The following is a 17,368-nucleotide window of genomic DNA, read 5'->3' as shown; positions in this document are numbered from 1 at the left end:
TATAATGTAAGTTTTGTTTTATAAAATTATCTTGCAAACCGTTATAGGTAGAGAAACTCTGACAAGGACAAAACGTCAAAATGTTGAGTGTTTATTTCCATCAATATTGTCAGACGACTTCTGATAGGAGTAATTTCCCTTAAATTATTCTTTTGCATTTTTGCCTTTTATCTTAAAAACTATAACAGATAGACAGAATTTTTAATCGCACAAATGATCAACAAGACAATATCTACAAATTAGTCAACAAGGCCGAGATCGTCAGTCAACTTATTGAAGTTTTTGCCATTTAATTATGATTTTTACTATTTTTTTGTGTTTATACATACACACAGAATAATTTTTGATGAACCACCAATTGAAACGCAACTTAACTATTCTTTCTTGAAATTGAGTTTGGTTATATGTATAGTCTTATATGTATAGTCTTATTAAAAGTTTGTAGCGTATCTGGTCACAAAATGTGTAGTGACATATAATCTCAAAACTCTGTTGTGGTTTTTTTTTATGACAAACTACTTAAAATGACAGATATATACTGGATGAATGGTCATGGATTGGAAAAGGCAAATTAGTATGTGTGTTCTTAAGTAGAGCACTCAGCAGACTTATTGTAATTTGGATATATGTTTTAGAATGTTATAAATGTTATAAGTCAAATATGAGAATTTGAGTCAAATGGGTGAACATCAATATGATAGATAATGCCCCTTTTAAGGCTGGGTCGTTTACATAATCCTATGACACAAAAGGATGCATCTAAAATTTGTCAGTTATTATAAAGTCTGAAAACATCAACAGATATTCTTTGGAATCGGACATAATACATGTAACTAGATATATTTTTTTTTTGGGGAGGGGGGGGGGGGGCTGAGGGTTGATGAAACCCTGGTAAAGAGACAAAACTATCATATACTTTATATGAATTGTGCTATCAAATGTGTTTTGATGACAATATCAAATTTTCTTGGTTAAACAAAATGAATGTGATATACCTCTATAAACTCTCTAAATCTGGTTGAATCTAAAACCATAGAAAAATCATTTGTTTAACATCAAAATCTTAACTAAAATTTTTACCATGTACATTCTAAATTTTACTCAAACTGTCAGATTTTTAAAACAAGATATATTTGAAAATTTTGAACGTTTAAGCTTCAAGTTTAGATGGAGGCTATTTTTTTTAACGTTGAATGTCAATATTTATTAAAAATTTAAAATTTAATACTGGGAATTAAAGTCGAACTTCAACATTTTATATGTCAATTTTTTTTCCATTTAAAAAATTCAGAATATAATTTATAGGCCTATGTCATTTGAATACACTTTTTACTGATTATGCATTCTTTTAAAATCACGTAGCCTGAATAATACACTCACTTGATGAAAAATCGTAATGCAGTACACCTATAAACATATGTGCTTCAAATACATGTTCCTTGTTTAAAATACCGGATCAAACTAAGAAGAAAAGGAATGATACAACATCCTTAATGATAAATGTAAATACATTTTGTATACCTGTTAATATGGAGGCATTTAAACCTGCCATTGTTTCCCTGTTGATAGTTATGTCTACTTATGGTAAGAGTTAAACTGATAATAATAATTAAAAAAATGATAACTATAATAATTATAATAACAGGAAAATAATAATAATAATAATAAGGATAATGATAAAAGATAATGAAATAGTATTTTATCGCCAATTTAAATTCATTTGCTTGATAAAACAGGTACATACTGGAATACTATTTATATCTGAGATATTCTTATGACTTGGTGGTTTCGGAATATCGTGCTCCACACGAGTACTGGAGGTCGTGTTTTTTCTATCCCCGACTGGGTCCAAACATATGGACTCGAAAATTGATATTTGCAGCTTCTTCGCTAAATACAGGGCATTTAGAGCAGCTGTTACATCGTGAACTAGGACGTTAAAAATCCAACTCAGCGTGTTGATCTAGTACAAAGCAGGTTTTATACTCGCATCACATAAACATGGTATCGTCTTGATATGCATGCAACATTTGCCACTGGACGTTAAACACAAATCCATCATCATTATAATCCTTAATTAAAAATCGAATTATGCTGCAAACTTTAACAAGTCATATCTTTGCTACTAAGTTGTGCATTGCAACGCAATCCAAAGAAGATACCTTGTTTATTTTTTTTCAAACCTTGAAACAAAAAAATTAGTATTCTATTTGCTTGTTTCGCTCTTGGTATTTATAAATCATAGTAATGGATATATATTTCTACATACATAAGTTTCAGGATCGTGCCCACCAGGTTTCTTTCATCACCAGGATTCCTGCTATGCTCTCCTTCAACAAGAAGCGACATGGTCTGAGGCAATGGTACGGATGCATTTAAAAGATTTTCTCAGCTGTCATTAAAAATTCCATCAATTTCCAACTACTTGGTACCTAATATTCTTAATGAAAAAAAATCAGTACCTAATATTCTTAATCAACTGTTGACGCAAAGATAATACCGCCTGTGTTTTTGGAAAAGTATGCAAAAGTTTCAAATTAAAACGAGGGGTTTTACAATAATTCAAAACGGAATTTATTGTAGAACCATATCATATTGCGACTAAACTTATATCAGGCCACATTTATTACTTGATTGAGATTGACAAATCTCAAATACCAATTGAAACAGGTAGTTTGGGAAATCTTCCAAGAAAAATAAGCGAGTAAGTGGTTTATTTTGTGACGAGTTCAACTATCTTTTTTTATGTTAAAACGATAAAATAGTTGACCCTCGGAAATGATTTATTCCACAATAAATTAAGCAAGGCCAAACCATGGAAGTATTATATTGATATACTTATGAACTTGTTATTTTTTACTAAAAAAAGGTAGTCCTCTATTATAAAGCTGGACTCCTTTATCCTCTGTACCCCATGTTTTTACTATTTACTCTGTATATTATAGATAATATTGCTTTTGTTTATTATATAATATTATGTTTTTGTTATGCTTATGTTGCACACTTGTGTGCCTGTTTTTTTTTTAAAAATAAATCATGAATCTTGAAACAGTACATTACTGTTGACACAACTGAAGCTGCCCTAAGAAACAATGCGCATATGCCTGGGTTCCGTTGCAAAATCTAACGAGTCAATAGTTGTCATATATAGAGTAAATATACATTAAAAAGATACAAGTCAAATAAAGTAGTTTTATGATCTAGATTCTTAATTTGAATTGTCTTGAAACATATAATCTTATATATGAAGACAACATTTTGGTGTGATACTTACACCATTAATGAATACTTGTCATAGTTTATACTGAAGAGTCAGTCATAACACAAAAGACAAGAAATGAGAAGCCACGAGTTCTTTTCCCATTTTGTCATTATTACTGCACAAAACAACAAAATTAAACAAACGAACAAACAGAAAACAAAAATATTTCAAGCAAGGGAATTTATTCATCTGATTGGACGTTCGTTTGATATTTTGCAGCACCTTTGTGAAATTTTTGGTGCTAGTCTTGCCACAGTTGAAAATGACCAGAAGGATTTGTATATAAAAAGACTCTTAGGAAGGCTTGGAGGTAATTTAGTAAATACAGAGTAAACTGGTCTGAACAGAGAATAAAAATAAGAAAATTTCTTGTTCAAATTAAGGGGGCTTTGATTGTCATCACATGCAAAACATAACACAATGATTCCTTTAAACATTTTCATATTGGAATGAGATAATAATCATAAACCTACATACATTTCGTTATCTTATAAAAATCATGTACGTTTTATTCCAGACAGAATCAGTTACACATCAGTAGACATGATTACAAAATAGCCAAAGGTGCTCATTTAAAATAAAATGCACTCAGTTTAAGAGCTGCCTGGAAGTAAAAATGAATATCTTGTAGGACCTTAACATAAATACTTTCTTGTAAACAACATAGTCAGGTTATTAGTATCAACAAAGACGTTTAATGATATCAATCATATGTAAGCGAATCATTTATTTGTTTTCCATTCTTTTGATTTGTTTGAGCTTTTGATTTTTCTATTTGATTTGACTTTCCGTTTTGAATTTTTCTTGGAGTTCGGTATTTTTGTTATTTTACTTTTTATTTGGAAAGTCTTGTTCTATCTGTTTAAGAATATAGGGTGTCGCTTGGTTGCCACTCTTAAAACTCAAGGAGACCTTGATTTGAGATTCATTCAAGTATGCCTGATGCGGGGTTAATAATCTCCATGGGAATAAGATGTGCAAATGCTTTTACAACTGCATACCAAATATCACTGACTTAGTATTACTGTGTTTTTTTCATAAATTGACATACCCACAAATTTTTACAATTGTTTACGCTGCAGACCCTGACGCCGATAATTCACCTTGAAGAGTTACAATGACTTAGCAATTTTCTCACTAATTAAATATAATTGTCTGGAAATCGTTGTGCCCTATAAAACTTGGCGAGCCATTCTGTAAAATTAAAACATATTTTTAAAAGACGAATGACAGCTCCTGTTGCATCAGCACAGTTCGTATAGGATATATTGCTTGTATACTCTTTGGCTGATGAAACAGGGACCGGTCTTAAGACCTGATGCAGTCATATTGTAAATTACCTTCTGTATACTATTCTCAACATACTAGTTAATTCTCATTTATGACCGGTCCCTAGATAAGTCAAGCATTGTAGAGTTATGTTCGTGGTTTAAAAAAAGAATATTAGATATTCATTACAAATGTAACATGAATTAATATACTCTATGAAAAATTGTCTTCTGGACAAAATTTCATACAAAATATTGTACGCAGACAATATTCTGTATTGAAATAGTGTGAAATACTGTCCAGGACAAGATTTCTTCTCCGTGAAATTTTGTTCAATTGGTCGTAACAATATTTCACTTCGAAATACAACTGTCTATGACAATATTTTACTGTGGAAAACCGTCCCTGACAATATTTCGTAGTCAATTTATGTCCTCTCGGAGGAATCCGCGATGTAATTGTGAGAGTGTTAATGTATTCTTTTAAATATTGTCAATGGAAAGCATATAACATGCTTTTGTTGTAATTCTTTACTGTTGTGTCAATACTGTATTATATTTAGTATTATTTGCTTAACCCATATTTGCAAATAAATTATTATTATATTATAATGTAAAAGCTGCATAAAACATTTTTTGTCTGAAGTACACAAACATTTCTTTTATTTATAACTGAAAATATTTTGTAAGTCAAGAATTTTATCTATCACACAAATTTTGATTTTCACATAAAGTAATTTCAAGTAGGCATATATGGTTGATGAATTAGAAAACTTAACATTTTAATGACATAATTTTCAAAGTATTAATTTGTATAATCTCCCTTTGAATGAGACAAAATTTCATGACAATCAATTTATAAAATAAATCACCAGTAATTTTGATATTATGCTTTAAAAATCTATCGATTCAAAAACAATTTTACAGTAAGAAATGTGTTTTATTATCAATGCTCAGAGTATATATGTAATAATCAAATCTATGTTCTTTTATCAAATCCATGCCCCGTTCTATATTGCGTCTTAAACGTCTAGAATATGCATCCTTTGTTGTGTTGCCATTTGTGTGATCAGTTCTTGATGTATTACTTTGTCATAATTTGACTAACGGGGCTGTGGTAGGACAATATAGTTTCAGTAATGGTTAAAGGTTTGCTTGCTTATAAAAAAGATGATATTGGGTTGATTTTCACAGGACAGTGAGAAGTCCACCAATAAAAAATGTGCAAAACTCTAGACATTATATATATTATACATGTTGGACATTGCATGACCTTTAAAGATGATCATAGTAACGAAAACCATTAAGTTAAAATGTAAATGGCCCGAGGAAAGAAGACCGAACTAAACAATGTTCTCAAAAGAATAAATTTGTGAGATTTCAGCACTGTCCCTTTGCTAATTTTGTGGGTTTTTTTTTATGTTCGTCAAATAAGTAATGAAGCCTTGATGGCTGAATGGTCAAATACATTTGAGGTGAAACCAACAGATCTAAGTTACATGACACATATCTGTAGAAAGTACACATATTTGAGGCTAGACATAGATTTGACTCTTATATTCATATATACCTTGCATATTTTCTATGATAGATATATCTTGTTAATTTCCTATGAGTTAATTTTGTTTTTATAAAATCTTTTCTTACAAAGTTTCTGTCGTACTTTTTTCTTTTTTCCAAATGAGAAGCTAGCCTACCAACCCGAGAGGTTTGGTTAGGTGGTACAGACATGCTTAATGAAGGCGAATGGATGTGGGCAAAAACGTTCCAAAAGATTACATACTTCAGATGGGCACCAAATGAACCGAATAATGGCGCCGCAGCAAGTAACCAACATTGTCTTGGTATGGAAAAAGACCAGGATTTTAAATGGGATGATAATACGTGTACTAAACTAGCAGTACCACTATGTGAAAGACCGTAAGTTCGTTTTACATTCATTTTTAAGATACGTTCTGTATACTTCGCATTAAACGTAAAAAAAGGAAATAATTTCCGATCAACACATATAGCAGAAAAAAGTATAATGAAATACCACATAAATTCCATAAGCTCGTTTACTCTTAAAATGAGTATGTACATCTTGCAGGCTGATATCATTTCAAACATATAGCTCAAATAATGTTCGAAGTTTATTATTGTCTAAAGCTTGTAAACTATTGGTTTTGTATTGCCAGTATTATATCGGTGAATATCAGGCGCGGATCCAGGATTTTTGGTTTGATGCATTTGATGCGCCGAGCGGAACACATTTAAACGTGTTCGAATTAAAGCAAGTATGATAACAGATCAAAGGCTCAATTCTTATTTTAAAGATTACTAACGGTCAGTCCTACAATTAAAATTTGGTTTGATTAATGAAGGAATTTGTGAACAGCTCTTCAATTTTAATTAAAAATGTAATATAATAATAATAATAATAATAATAATACAGTCTGTAATAATGAAAACATTTTATTCTGTTTTCAGGGAAGATCTTCCATGGGGAAAAGAGGCAGCAAATACTGAACAGATTATAGGATGAATTCGAATAACTAAATAAATTTGTATCTGAATGTTAACTTCAAATATCCCAGAGTTCAATAAAATTATTAAGATATTTTCTAATTTGGAAAGATGCCTGTATACATCATTATGAAAGTAATCTCATAAATTTGGTGCATCGAGAAACTCTTTTCCGGATTAAGTTGTCAGGGCATATGGTGTCAGTACCATGCAGTGAATTATGAATATCAGAAGAAAGACAGCAAATTAGCAATGAATATGTATCAAAGGAAGGTTGAACCAGATACTGGACGAGAGAATTAAGACTACCACTGATAAGAAAGAATTATAGACATTGGTAGAAATTTCGCCTTCGCAAAGGGCTTTAACGTAGACAAACATGAGGCAACTGTTTTTTTTTTGGTCGCCATTACTATACCGGAAGTGAATGCGTTTTCATACATCAAGCACAGGCAAATGAATGTCCCTGAGCATGGATTTTATTACCGGACTACACGAATAAATGTTGACCTTATTTCTATACCCTCTATATTCCTCAGACCTTGATTTAAACTTTTTAAACCTGAAATTATAAAAATGTAAGTTTTACTAAAAATAAAAAGTTCACTTTTACAAACTTTAATAATTTGAACAATACATTAAAAACCAACTTTTACTAAAATCAATACTCTATGTCTATAAAAGGTGTTCCAAGTCCCAGCACAATTACACTGATCTTTTGATACATACACTGTTGTCAGGTCTCCCGGTTAGACCTCTATAATGTGAAATTGCTGATATTGGCAGATACAAAAATTCTGTTTCGTCAATTTAAATTATATATATAAAGGTTGAGTCATATCTTTGTCAATGTCGCAAACATTTTTCAGTTTCACGGAGACGGACATTAAAAACTTGTACACGATTAAAGAAAGATCCGTCTTCTGGTACTCCGCCAAAATAAAAAAAAAAAAAAAAACCCCAATCACCAACAAAAGCCGTGTTTGCGGAATGCACTGATGTTTTCAATACCGCAATTACCCGCCATCTTTTCCCATCATTTGGTATCTTTTCAATTGTCGGAACAATTTGATGAGTGTCATTCTTCCTTGCCGTTTCGATTTTAGCTCCCATGACATATTAAGATTCTCGGACCGCAACCGTCATATGGCTAAATCGATTTTTGTCAACACTGCCTTCTAAAATTGGAGTAATCTCGTTCTTTCAGAATCATGTCTCAAAATTTTCCTTGCAGTTTTGTGTCATTTCCACCTGTAACGATACATCTGTTATGTATGATACATACCCACATTCAATCCTGGGCTAGGTTGGTGCGGAACGGGTGATAATGTGAACCATCGACTCTGATGTACGCTAAAAGCCCACAAACATTTCCCATCTTGATAAGACGACCCTGAACGTTCTATATCAAATCTGTTAAAACTAAATTAATCACCGTCACGAAGGTTGCGATTGAAAACTCGTGCTGTCTGCCGGAAGCAATTGCAAATCCCTAGCCTTATACATATATCTTTTTCAGTCACGGTCTCCGAGGCTTCTCAAACGGTCTTTGCTATATACCTCTGTGATTAAATACTCCGGACTTATGTATTTGCCATCTGCATAAAATTCAGACTAAAACAAAACCATGCTGTAAAATAAAAAGAGACGATTATTTTTTATGTAAAAAGAGAAATAGAAACCCGAAGATTAGGCAATTATTTTTCAGTGATAAAAGGCAGTGTATATAATGCACAGAATCCTATTTAAAAAAAGTCCTGTTTCAACAAACACCTTAAATATCTACTTGTTACATTCTTGTTATTTTTTCAAACAAATGAATCGTCAAAGTACCATGGAAACTTGATGTAACGCTTTATCCACGTCTAAATATTTTGTCATACTTGAGTCTTTTACCTATTAACGTAAATTACAGGTTTTCGAAGGGATCATTTTTATCACAGCCAATTTGTACTTAACTTTATGAAAAATAAAAAAAATATAGTATAAAGAAATATAAAAACCTCAGCTGGACGTATAAGAAGCCACGGTGATATAACGCGAAGTCCATAGTTTTGCCTTGCAACTATGGGACATATCAGTTTTATTCTATTGGCACTTAACCGGAGAAGCAGTATCAATCGCCAATATTTCTGACAGATTTCCCTGATCGACAATCAGAGGCGGCATTGGTGGTACATTCATTTGCTACAAAAAGTTCTTCAACAATTATTTTCTTCCTTGCCTCTAAAGGGGTATAATGTTTACAGATGCTGAAGAAAAATCAATATGTTTACTTCCTTCTGATAAATGTACTGATTTAATAACAACATTTGTAAACATATCTTAATTTAAAAAAAAACAAACAAAACACACGAGGTGCATAAAATGATGAAGAAAAAGTTCACGGGCATCCTGTAAAACACTCATCAAAGATACCAGGCTTATAAAAACGCATTTTAACTCGGCTACTTGTTCATATATCTCAACCCACCTTCTGCTCATAGACAAACATGAACAGCAGGATTATCTCCATTTTCTACGGCGCCAATCTTCAAGTTCAAAACTTGAGTGCTAATCTGCCTAAGAATCAGGCAGTGGTGAAAACATGACAAACAAAAACCCACTCAAGTTTACATTAATTTATGTTCAAAATGTATAATGGTGCACGAATATAACTATCGTTTCCTTTTCCTGTTCTGGTAATTCAAGATATAATTTAGTTGAAATGCATTAAAAATTCTAACCAAAAACATCTAGAGTATTCTCGAATTACCAGACACGCAGAAACAAAAGACCTACCATTTCTAACTCAGGATGAGGGTAACTTCAAAATAGGATGTTTAGGTCGGTGGGTTTTTTCAGCCATGTTTTGAATTTTTCAAAATTGCCTGATTCTTACAAAGACTGGCACTTGAATGTGTAAATCACAAAATCAACGGTATGCAACAATGTCAATAATCAGTGAATGCGCGGACAGTTCGAAATTCTGAAGCGTAGGACAAATCAAACACTTTTGTCTTAAATGGTTTTGTTATTTCTTTTTACTGTTGAAATTAGTTGTTATGTTATAATAAATAATTATTAACTTTGAGCGATGTATTATTGTTGACCATGCGAGATTCTTTTCGGCGTACCGGTCATTCGCTGATTGTGTGATTATTTTTTAAACATATTACTACGCGGGCCTCAAAGCATTTTATCGAAAATAATTGCAATTAATTTAAGCTTTTTCTGTCTTTCAAAGCAAGAACAATGTACAAAATTAATTGCAAGATAAAGACAATAACTGTTTAGTGTCTTTAAATATCAGATGTATCTGTACTCGGCTCGAAACAGTAGTAATAGCTCGCTAAAGCTCGCATTACACCTGTTTCTTAGCCTCGTACAGCTGTATTTAAAGACACTAAACAGTTATTGTCAATATATCAAGTGACCAGGCATCCCAAATAAGCCAATTGGTAATTGATTCTCATACAACCTTAAAGGGGCATTAGCTACGAGATATATAAAAAATATAAAATATGATTTTTTTTTGTTCACTCATTAATGAAAGTGAAATAGTGAAATGATATACCGCTTTTAGCAGCCAGTATAGTTCAATTTTGTCAAAATAAGCAAAGAAACAATGATGAAGAATTATTAACTTGCAAGTGAATAATTCGACCTCATTGAATCCGTATTCATGTGAACTTCAATTTAACCCCTTAGCTAGAGATGGATACCGCATGCATTGTGCGTGTTCAATTATTTAAAGGAAAAGAATGTCAACATTGAAAGTGAAACAAAGGTAAATCATTTGATTGACTGATTCGATCCACAAAAAATCATTCTTATACAGGTAAAAACGATGATTAACATATATTTTTAATCTATAATATGAAATTAAACAGATCTAGAAATACCCAAATACACGAGTCTGATATCTATTTTTATGTTTATATCGCTTATATGGCAATCGGATGTTTTCGGAGGTCAACTCGACAGTTAATTAGATGGCGTCTAGACTAAAATACACACGAAACGAAGCTACATATTATCGAGCCCATGCCCGGTATATTGTTTATTTTAGACTTTTTATTTGGTTAAATCTTTTACATTGTTATAAATCAAATATGAGAATTTGAGTCAAATCGGTGACCATGAATTTGACAGCTAGTGCCCCTTTAAGACATCATTAAATTTCGTAAACCATCGGTCAGGTAAATTTTCTAACCCTGAAACCTGACCGAATGTGAAATTTTTAAATTAGATTGAAACACATTTTTCATGACTAAGAAAAGAAAGGACTGTTGTCGGTATAAACAACACAGGCAATGGAAAATTAAAAAGCAAAAAGAACAACAGCTAAAACTAAAGCAAGAGCAACCCGAATTCTTTTAAAACAAAACTAGGTACTATGGAAGGGTAAGCAGACCCTGATTCACATATGGCACCCGTGTCCATGTGTTGAAATGTCTATATAAGTTTCTTGCCGCAAGTACGATAAGATATTGGATCATCTTATCTTACCAACAATCCAAGGCAAATACACAAAGCCAGTTTGACATGCTTTTTTCATGCTTCGTTGATACGTAAGAAAATGCCAAAGAGAAAAGTTAAAAAACAAACAAACCTATGTTAAAACTTTGCACGTACTTGTGTTGAGTTATGGAATCTGTAATTAATGTAATGTTCTACTTTACAAATAGTTAAGTGATTTTTCATCGCCTCTTCAAAGTGAAACTCCACTATTTCTGTGAATTATTTGATGACTAGTAAGCAGTTTGCAATCCATAACTATTTGTTAAAATCATTAAAGTTATGTAACATATCATTGATTCAATAATAAATTAATAACAAACAGTTATGTCGATGACTGACATAACTATATTGTTTTTTCTACATTCCACTATTAAATTCATGATAAAGCATGATTTACATTCGAATGCCAGTAGATTTTACTAGATTTGACATGTATGTCGAATTTTTGTTTTGTATGTGGTTGGGTTGCCGATATATTTTTATATTTCATTCTTTTTATTGAGTATATTAAATCAAAAGAAGAATTACGGATTTGCACATTTCTTAAAATTCTATCTTCAGGAACTTTTAATATCATAAGTACGAACACCAAAGATTTGGACATATACAACAACAAAACGACACAAAAAAAAAAGAATATGATAACAATTTTAGAAACATATTTGCCTGCGAGGTTAGCACATGACGAAATTGCATGTAGATAGGTATAAGAGGATTTTTTAAAACTGTTGAATCGGTAATTTCTGTTTTGACATAAATTCTATATGATTTGTCCAAAAGTACTGATTTTTGTAATAATTAAAAATTACAAAAATATATTCCACAGTTTTTAGATACAGAAATGAATTAGATGCACCATATGTACATTTCGAACATGTATTTCCCGTCATTGGTGCTCGAAATCGAATATGGAAAGTTGAAGATATCAAGAGACCAACAAAAGCAGGGGAAATGGATAATTTACCAAATTGATAATAACCTTAAAATTCTATTTCAACTCCTACACATGATCGTGTTGATGTCATAAGCCAGGAACCTTTCGTCAAGATGTTTTTCCCATTTTGGTAATTTGACACATTGTATACATATATATATACAATATATGTACATTGTCGGAAAATATAAAACTTATTTGTATGAGCTTTAGAAACAGGATAAATTATATATTTTCCGACAATGTACATATATTGTTTTTATCCTGAAATTTACACCCAACACTTGAAACTTAAGTTGTTAAAATCTAAATCATTGTCTCTAATTTTTCAAAGATATCGACATAGTTTAAACGCCGACCGTGAAGAGGACCCAAAAATGAACTGGTACGCAAAAAGAAATATCCACATTACCGCTTGCTCAACATGGAAGAGGGGTAACAGGAGACTTTATTTGTACAAGTACAAATAAAGCAAAAAATTATTTGAATGTGTACCTGTTATTTCTACAATAGTTGGCTGATTGCAGGATAAAAACACTTGTCTGTTTTTTTTAAAACCATATGTATTTATGTGTCGTTCGATTGTTCTTGTTGACGGATTTCCCACGTCGCCTTTAAAACTATGTAAAATAAACTGAATGTCACAAATTTCAATATTAAAGTAAGAGCATGCCTTTTGTTAGTTAAAGAAAAGTCTATGTTTTGCTAAGTAAATACCCCAAAAATCATTTGGATAATAAGAATGATTAAATAGGAACTATTTTGAGACATTTTCAATGAAATCAAGTCAACTGTTAAATATAGGAGTGACGGATACGAGATGTCGACCCCCTTTGTAGAAATAGCAAAGTTCGTGGTTTGTTATTCGAAACTCAATTGCATTAGAAGGGGGTCTAAACTAAAATCGATAGAAGTTTTTTTATAATTTGGCAAAATGAAGTTTATAATGCCTTTTTTCATAAATATAATAAAAATTATGGGTCACGGGGCTTTTTTTTCAAGCTACATGTTGTGGAAAATTGTGAGATTTTATATAGATTATATTTGAAAAACCCAATATTGTATGGTAGAAAGAAAAGTAAAGGATAGAATTTTAAGATAAAATATGAGAAGTTAGCTTTTATAATGTGCTTTCTGAGGGTCAAAAAAAGAAAACTTGGAGTCACGGGACTCGTTTTCTTGCTACCAGATAAAATATGTAAATTCCTAACACATTCCGTTACAAAAGTTTCATTGTCTAAGTTATCTTCCTTTATATGGCAAATTTGAAAGAAACCTAAACAATTGATATTGTGTATTTGTAAAAATAGTCATAAAATAAGATTAAACACATAATTTTCAACATTAAGACGAAAAGTCTTACAAATGAATTACATTTGTACATACGTTCCTCTCTAAAAATTTACACATTGCATTTAAGATCTAGATCGATTGTTTTCTGCTATTTTACAATCCAAGATGGCGGAAGACACCCAATCTACCTTATTTAGTTGTAAAGCTAAAGAAAATAAGAGATCATAATGCCGTAAGATACTGTAAAAAGACTTTTAATTTCAGAATTGTTATGATTACGAAGTACAGACGGACAGACGAATGAAACGTTAAGCGGAGGTATAACAGGCGGGGCCTTTTATAGCCGAATATACGCTATCGGTTTTTCTCATTGTTGAAGGTTGCCTATAATTGCTTACATCCACTTTATTTGAACTTTGGTGGATAGTTATCTCATTGGCAATCATACCTCATCTCCTTATTTTCATATTGTCACTTTGGACATTTTATATAACACAAGAGTGTGTGTGTGTGTGTGTGTGTGTGTGTGTGTGTGTGTGTGTCCGTGAATGAAAAAAAGAGACAGATAATGCAAAGTAATTTCTTTGTGTTTATATTTTAGTTTATGTTCCATCGCTTGCTACTTGATTAATGGCGACATTTATAATGTAGTTATTATAAGACACCGTTATTCTTCATAAAACGCCTCATTACTTACTGATAACAATAGTCGGGCTGTTTCAGAAAGCTGGTGTATGAAGTCAGATCATCAATTGGTTGATGCATATATAATTAACGTCTATATGCAACGAAATTAATTTGACAGGTGCGAGTTATTTCCTAAAGTATTTAACACGTAGGAATTTTAAATCTTGTTAATGCTGCCAAGTGACTTTCATGTAAAGATTTTGCCAAACATGAAGATGATGCAGGCAAAGTAACAGGTAAGATGTTAAAGATCCTTTATTGTGTCGCCTTAATTAAAATTTATTAAAAATATTGCTAACTATCTGCTGAAATCAGTTTTATTTAAATCGTATGCCATTTGGTTTTAATTGGAGCGTTTAAATAAATTTCTTGACGAAAGGTTAAAACATAAATGTAACATCAGAATAACGAGATTTTTTACATGTATATTTACAACTTTTAGATATTAAGGTACCTTGTGTGGAAAAAATCATTTACTACATGATTGTACTTAGTTTAAACATATTGTATTTGCTAAATATCAACAAAATGGATTAGACACAAGTAAATCATACTCATATTACAATATAAGTATATATATGTTCCGGACCATGAGTATTTAGACCATACGCGTATGGTCATGACCATATGCTTATACTCATATGGTCCGACCATACGCGTATGGTCGGACTATATGAGTATATACTCGTTTGGTTATTAACTGGCCGAACCATATGAGTATTTAGACCATATAGGTATTTTCCTTCGCAGGAACAAACAACTCGTTCTCCGAAACAAAATTGACATAAGTTAACAAGTGAATTACTGTTGTCTGAATATTGGTGTATCTATTATCTTGCCATCGCTAGTGTCAATTTAAGCACCTTTATCTTGCCGACTTGTTTTGTCCGCAAGTGAAACCACCGGCATTTTGGGAATGAACTTTTTTCTTCTTTCTTCCGTGTTTAGATTATTTTATTTGTTTTAATTTATTCTAATTTCTACTTACTTTTATCTAATTGATCTGTTCTTGCTCCTATTCAATCCTATTCAATCTTACAATAACAGTATCTTTATACGTGCTGCCCACATATAAACTACTGTTGGTATAAAATCGTAATGATATAGGAGCATGAACCTGAGAATAATACATTATCTATTAGTTCCAACATTAACACATTAAATAACTAAAAAATATTTGAAATATTTATGACATTTTAATATACTAAAAACAAATTAAAACACCAAAATAGAGAAAAAAAAAGAGAGGGTGTAATGAGCGTTAAACAGTTGACTTATATATTGTTTGACGGTTCAGTTAGGTATTTCTTTAAGTTATATTCCCACACCGATGTCGACATGTGGTGTTTCGTAAGGACCATATAAAAGGTTTTTACTTTAATTTAAACTTGTGAAAAAATTTCACTTTATTTAATTAATCATGTAACAATGATTACCATTTGATTTGATAATTAAATAAGTCACAATTTCATTTTTGAAACTGCTAATTTATGACAACTAATGCAGCGTCCATCGTATTAATTATCCGGACCATACGCGTATGGTCGGACCATACGAGTATATACCTATATGGTCATGACCATACGCGTATGGTCCAAATACTCATATGGTCAGGAACATATACAACAATAGCATTATGAGCATGCATGTGATCGAACAAATTCATTAGATATCAAACGAACTATAAATAAAAAGAAGAAAAGAAAAAGAAGCAAATCATATTTTTCTGTGATGATGACTAAGGTTTTGATGACAATGATCGTCCGTGCAAGTATCAATAACACATTATGAAGGTACTAGAAATCTGTTTGACCTTTTAATAAAATCTTGAACATGTTTGAAAATTAGGAGATTTTGTTCATTCGAAAGTTCAAAGTCTCCGCAAGTTAACATTTTAGTATCCAAAACAAAGTTTTCAGTAAGCCAATAAAGATTTTTAAGTAAAATTTCTCTACATGTAGTGTATTTTGGGTAAACGCAAAAAAAAAAATGATGAACATCTTCAATATGAGACCCACACTAACACGAAGGATCCAGTATAATGTTAGCTTTGAAAAGGTCAGAGTTTAGAAATGAAGCGGAACATCGCAATTAAGTTAAAATAATATTCAGGATTGAACTTCGTATGATGCGTTTATTATATATGTTTTAAGTAAAAGATATGTAACAAAACATTAAATGAAATTAGCACTTTATATAATGTCGTGCGTCCGAACGCTTTTCTGGATTTACCTTCATCAGGAACGCTCAAAACCAAAACAAAACCAAAGCTATGGATGTTGAAGACCTGAAAACATGAGAAGCTGCATGTCCCAAAGGGACCTATATGTATAATAATGAGTAGCCAAATTTTTCTAAGCTTTAAAATCACCGGTATTTTTTAGATTTAATAATAAAACTATAATTATTGCTGAATTTATGTTTATACATGATTGTTTAAAGAAATACGATGTGTATCAGGATTTTCTTTATTGTTTTGTTCAAAATACATATTTATTAATAATGTCAGTAATAAAATTAAGTAAAATAAATACAAGCATAGATAATAAGCACAGAGAATATGCTGAGTGAAACCTGTTAGTTTTCTCTTTTGAATTGTAACACATTTTCTTTCATTCCGACTCCTTTTATAACTGACCATTCGGTATGGATTTTGCTCATTGTTGAAGACCGCACGGTGAGCTTTAGTTGTTTACGTTCTTTGTCTCGTTTGGATAGTTGTTTCATTGGCACGCATATCACATCTTTTTTTTGTCCCGCCCCAATGAAGTCAAGTCAAAAAAGTAAAACTTAGGCGTCAACAATATATTAGTTTGTGATTAGGTCATTTTAAGAGGTACGACAATTGGTAGGTCATTGGTATTTGGTATGCAGTTGTATAAGCATTGGCACATCTCATTTCCATAGAAATTATTT

At 31.5% G+C, this 17,368-nt stretch overlaps 1 protein-coding gene across 1 annotated transcript in view; it reads left to right on the top strand.

Moving 5' to 3' along the window:
• Window positions 1-14,450: 14,450 nt before the first annotated feature.
• Window positions 14,451-17,368, top strand: part of LOC127718805 (low-density lipoprotein receptor-related protein 8-like) — a 49,243-nt gene continuing 46,325 nt past the window's right edge. The window contains exon 1 of the mRNA XM_052224873.1: window positions 14,451-14,688. The gene's annotated coding sequence lies outside the window, so the exon portion shown is untranslated. The remainder of the gene's footprint in view (window positions 14,689-17,368) is intronic.

The sequence above is a fragment of the Mytilus californianus genome, unplaced genomic scaffold, assembly GCF_021869535.1.
Source record: "Mytilus californianus isolate M0D057914Y unplaced genomic scaffold, xbMytCali1.0.p SCAF_10, whole genome shotgun sequence".
In the NCBI taxonomy this organism is placed as follows: Eukaryota; Metazoa; Mollusca; class Bivalvia; order Mytilida; family Mytilidae; genus Mytilus; species Mytilus californianus.
This window is presented reverse-complemented; position numbering and strand designations above follow the sequence as displayed.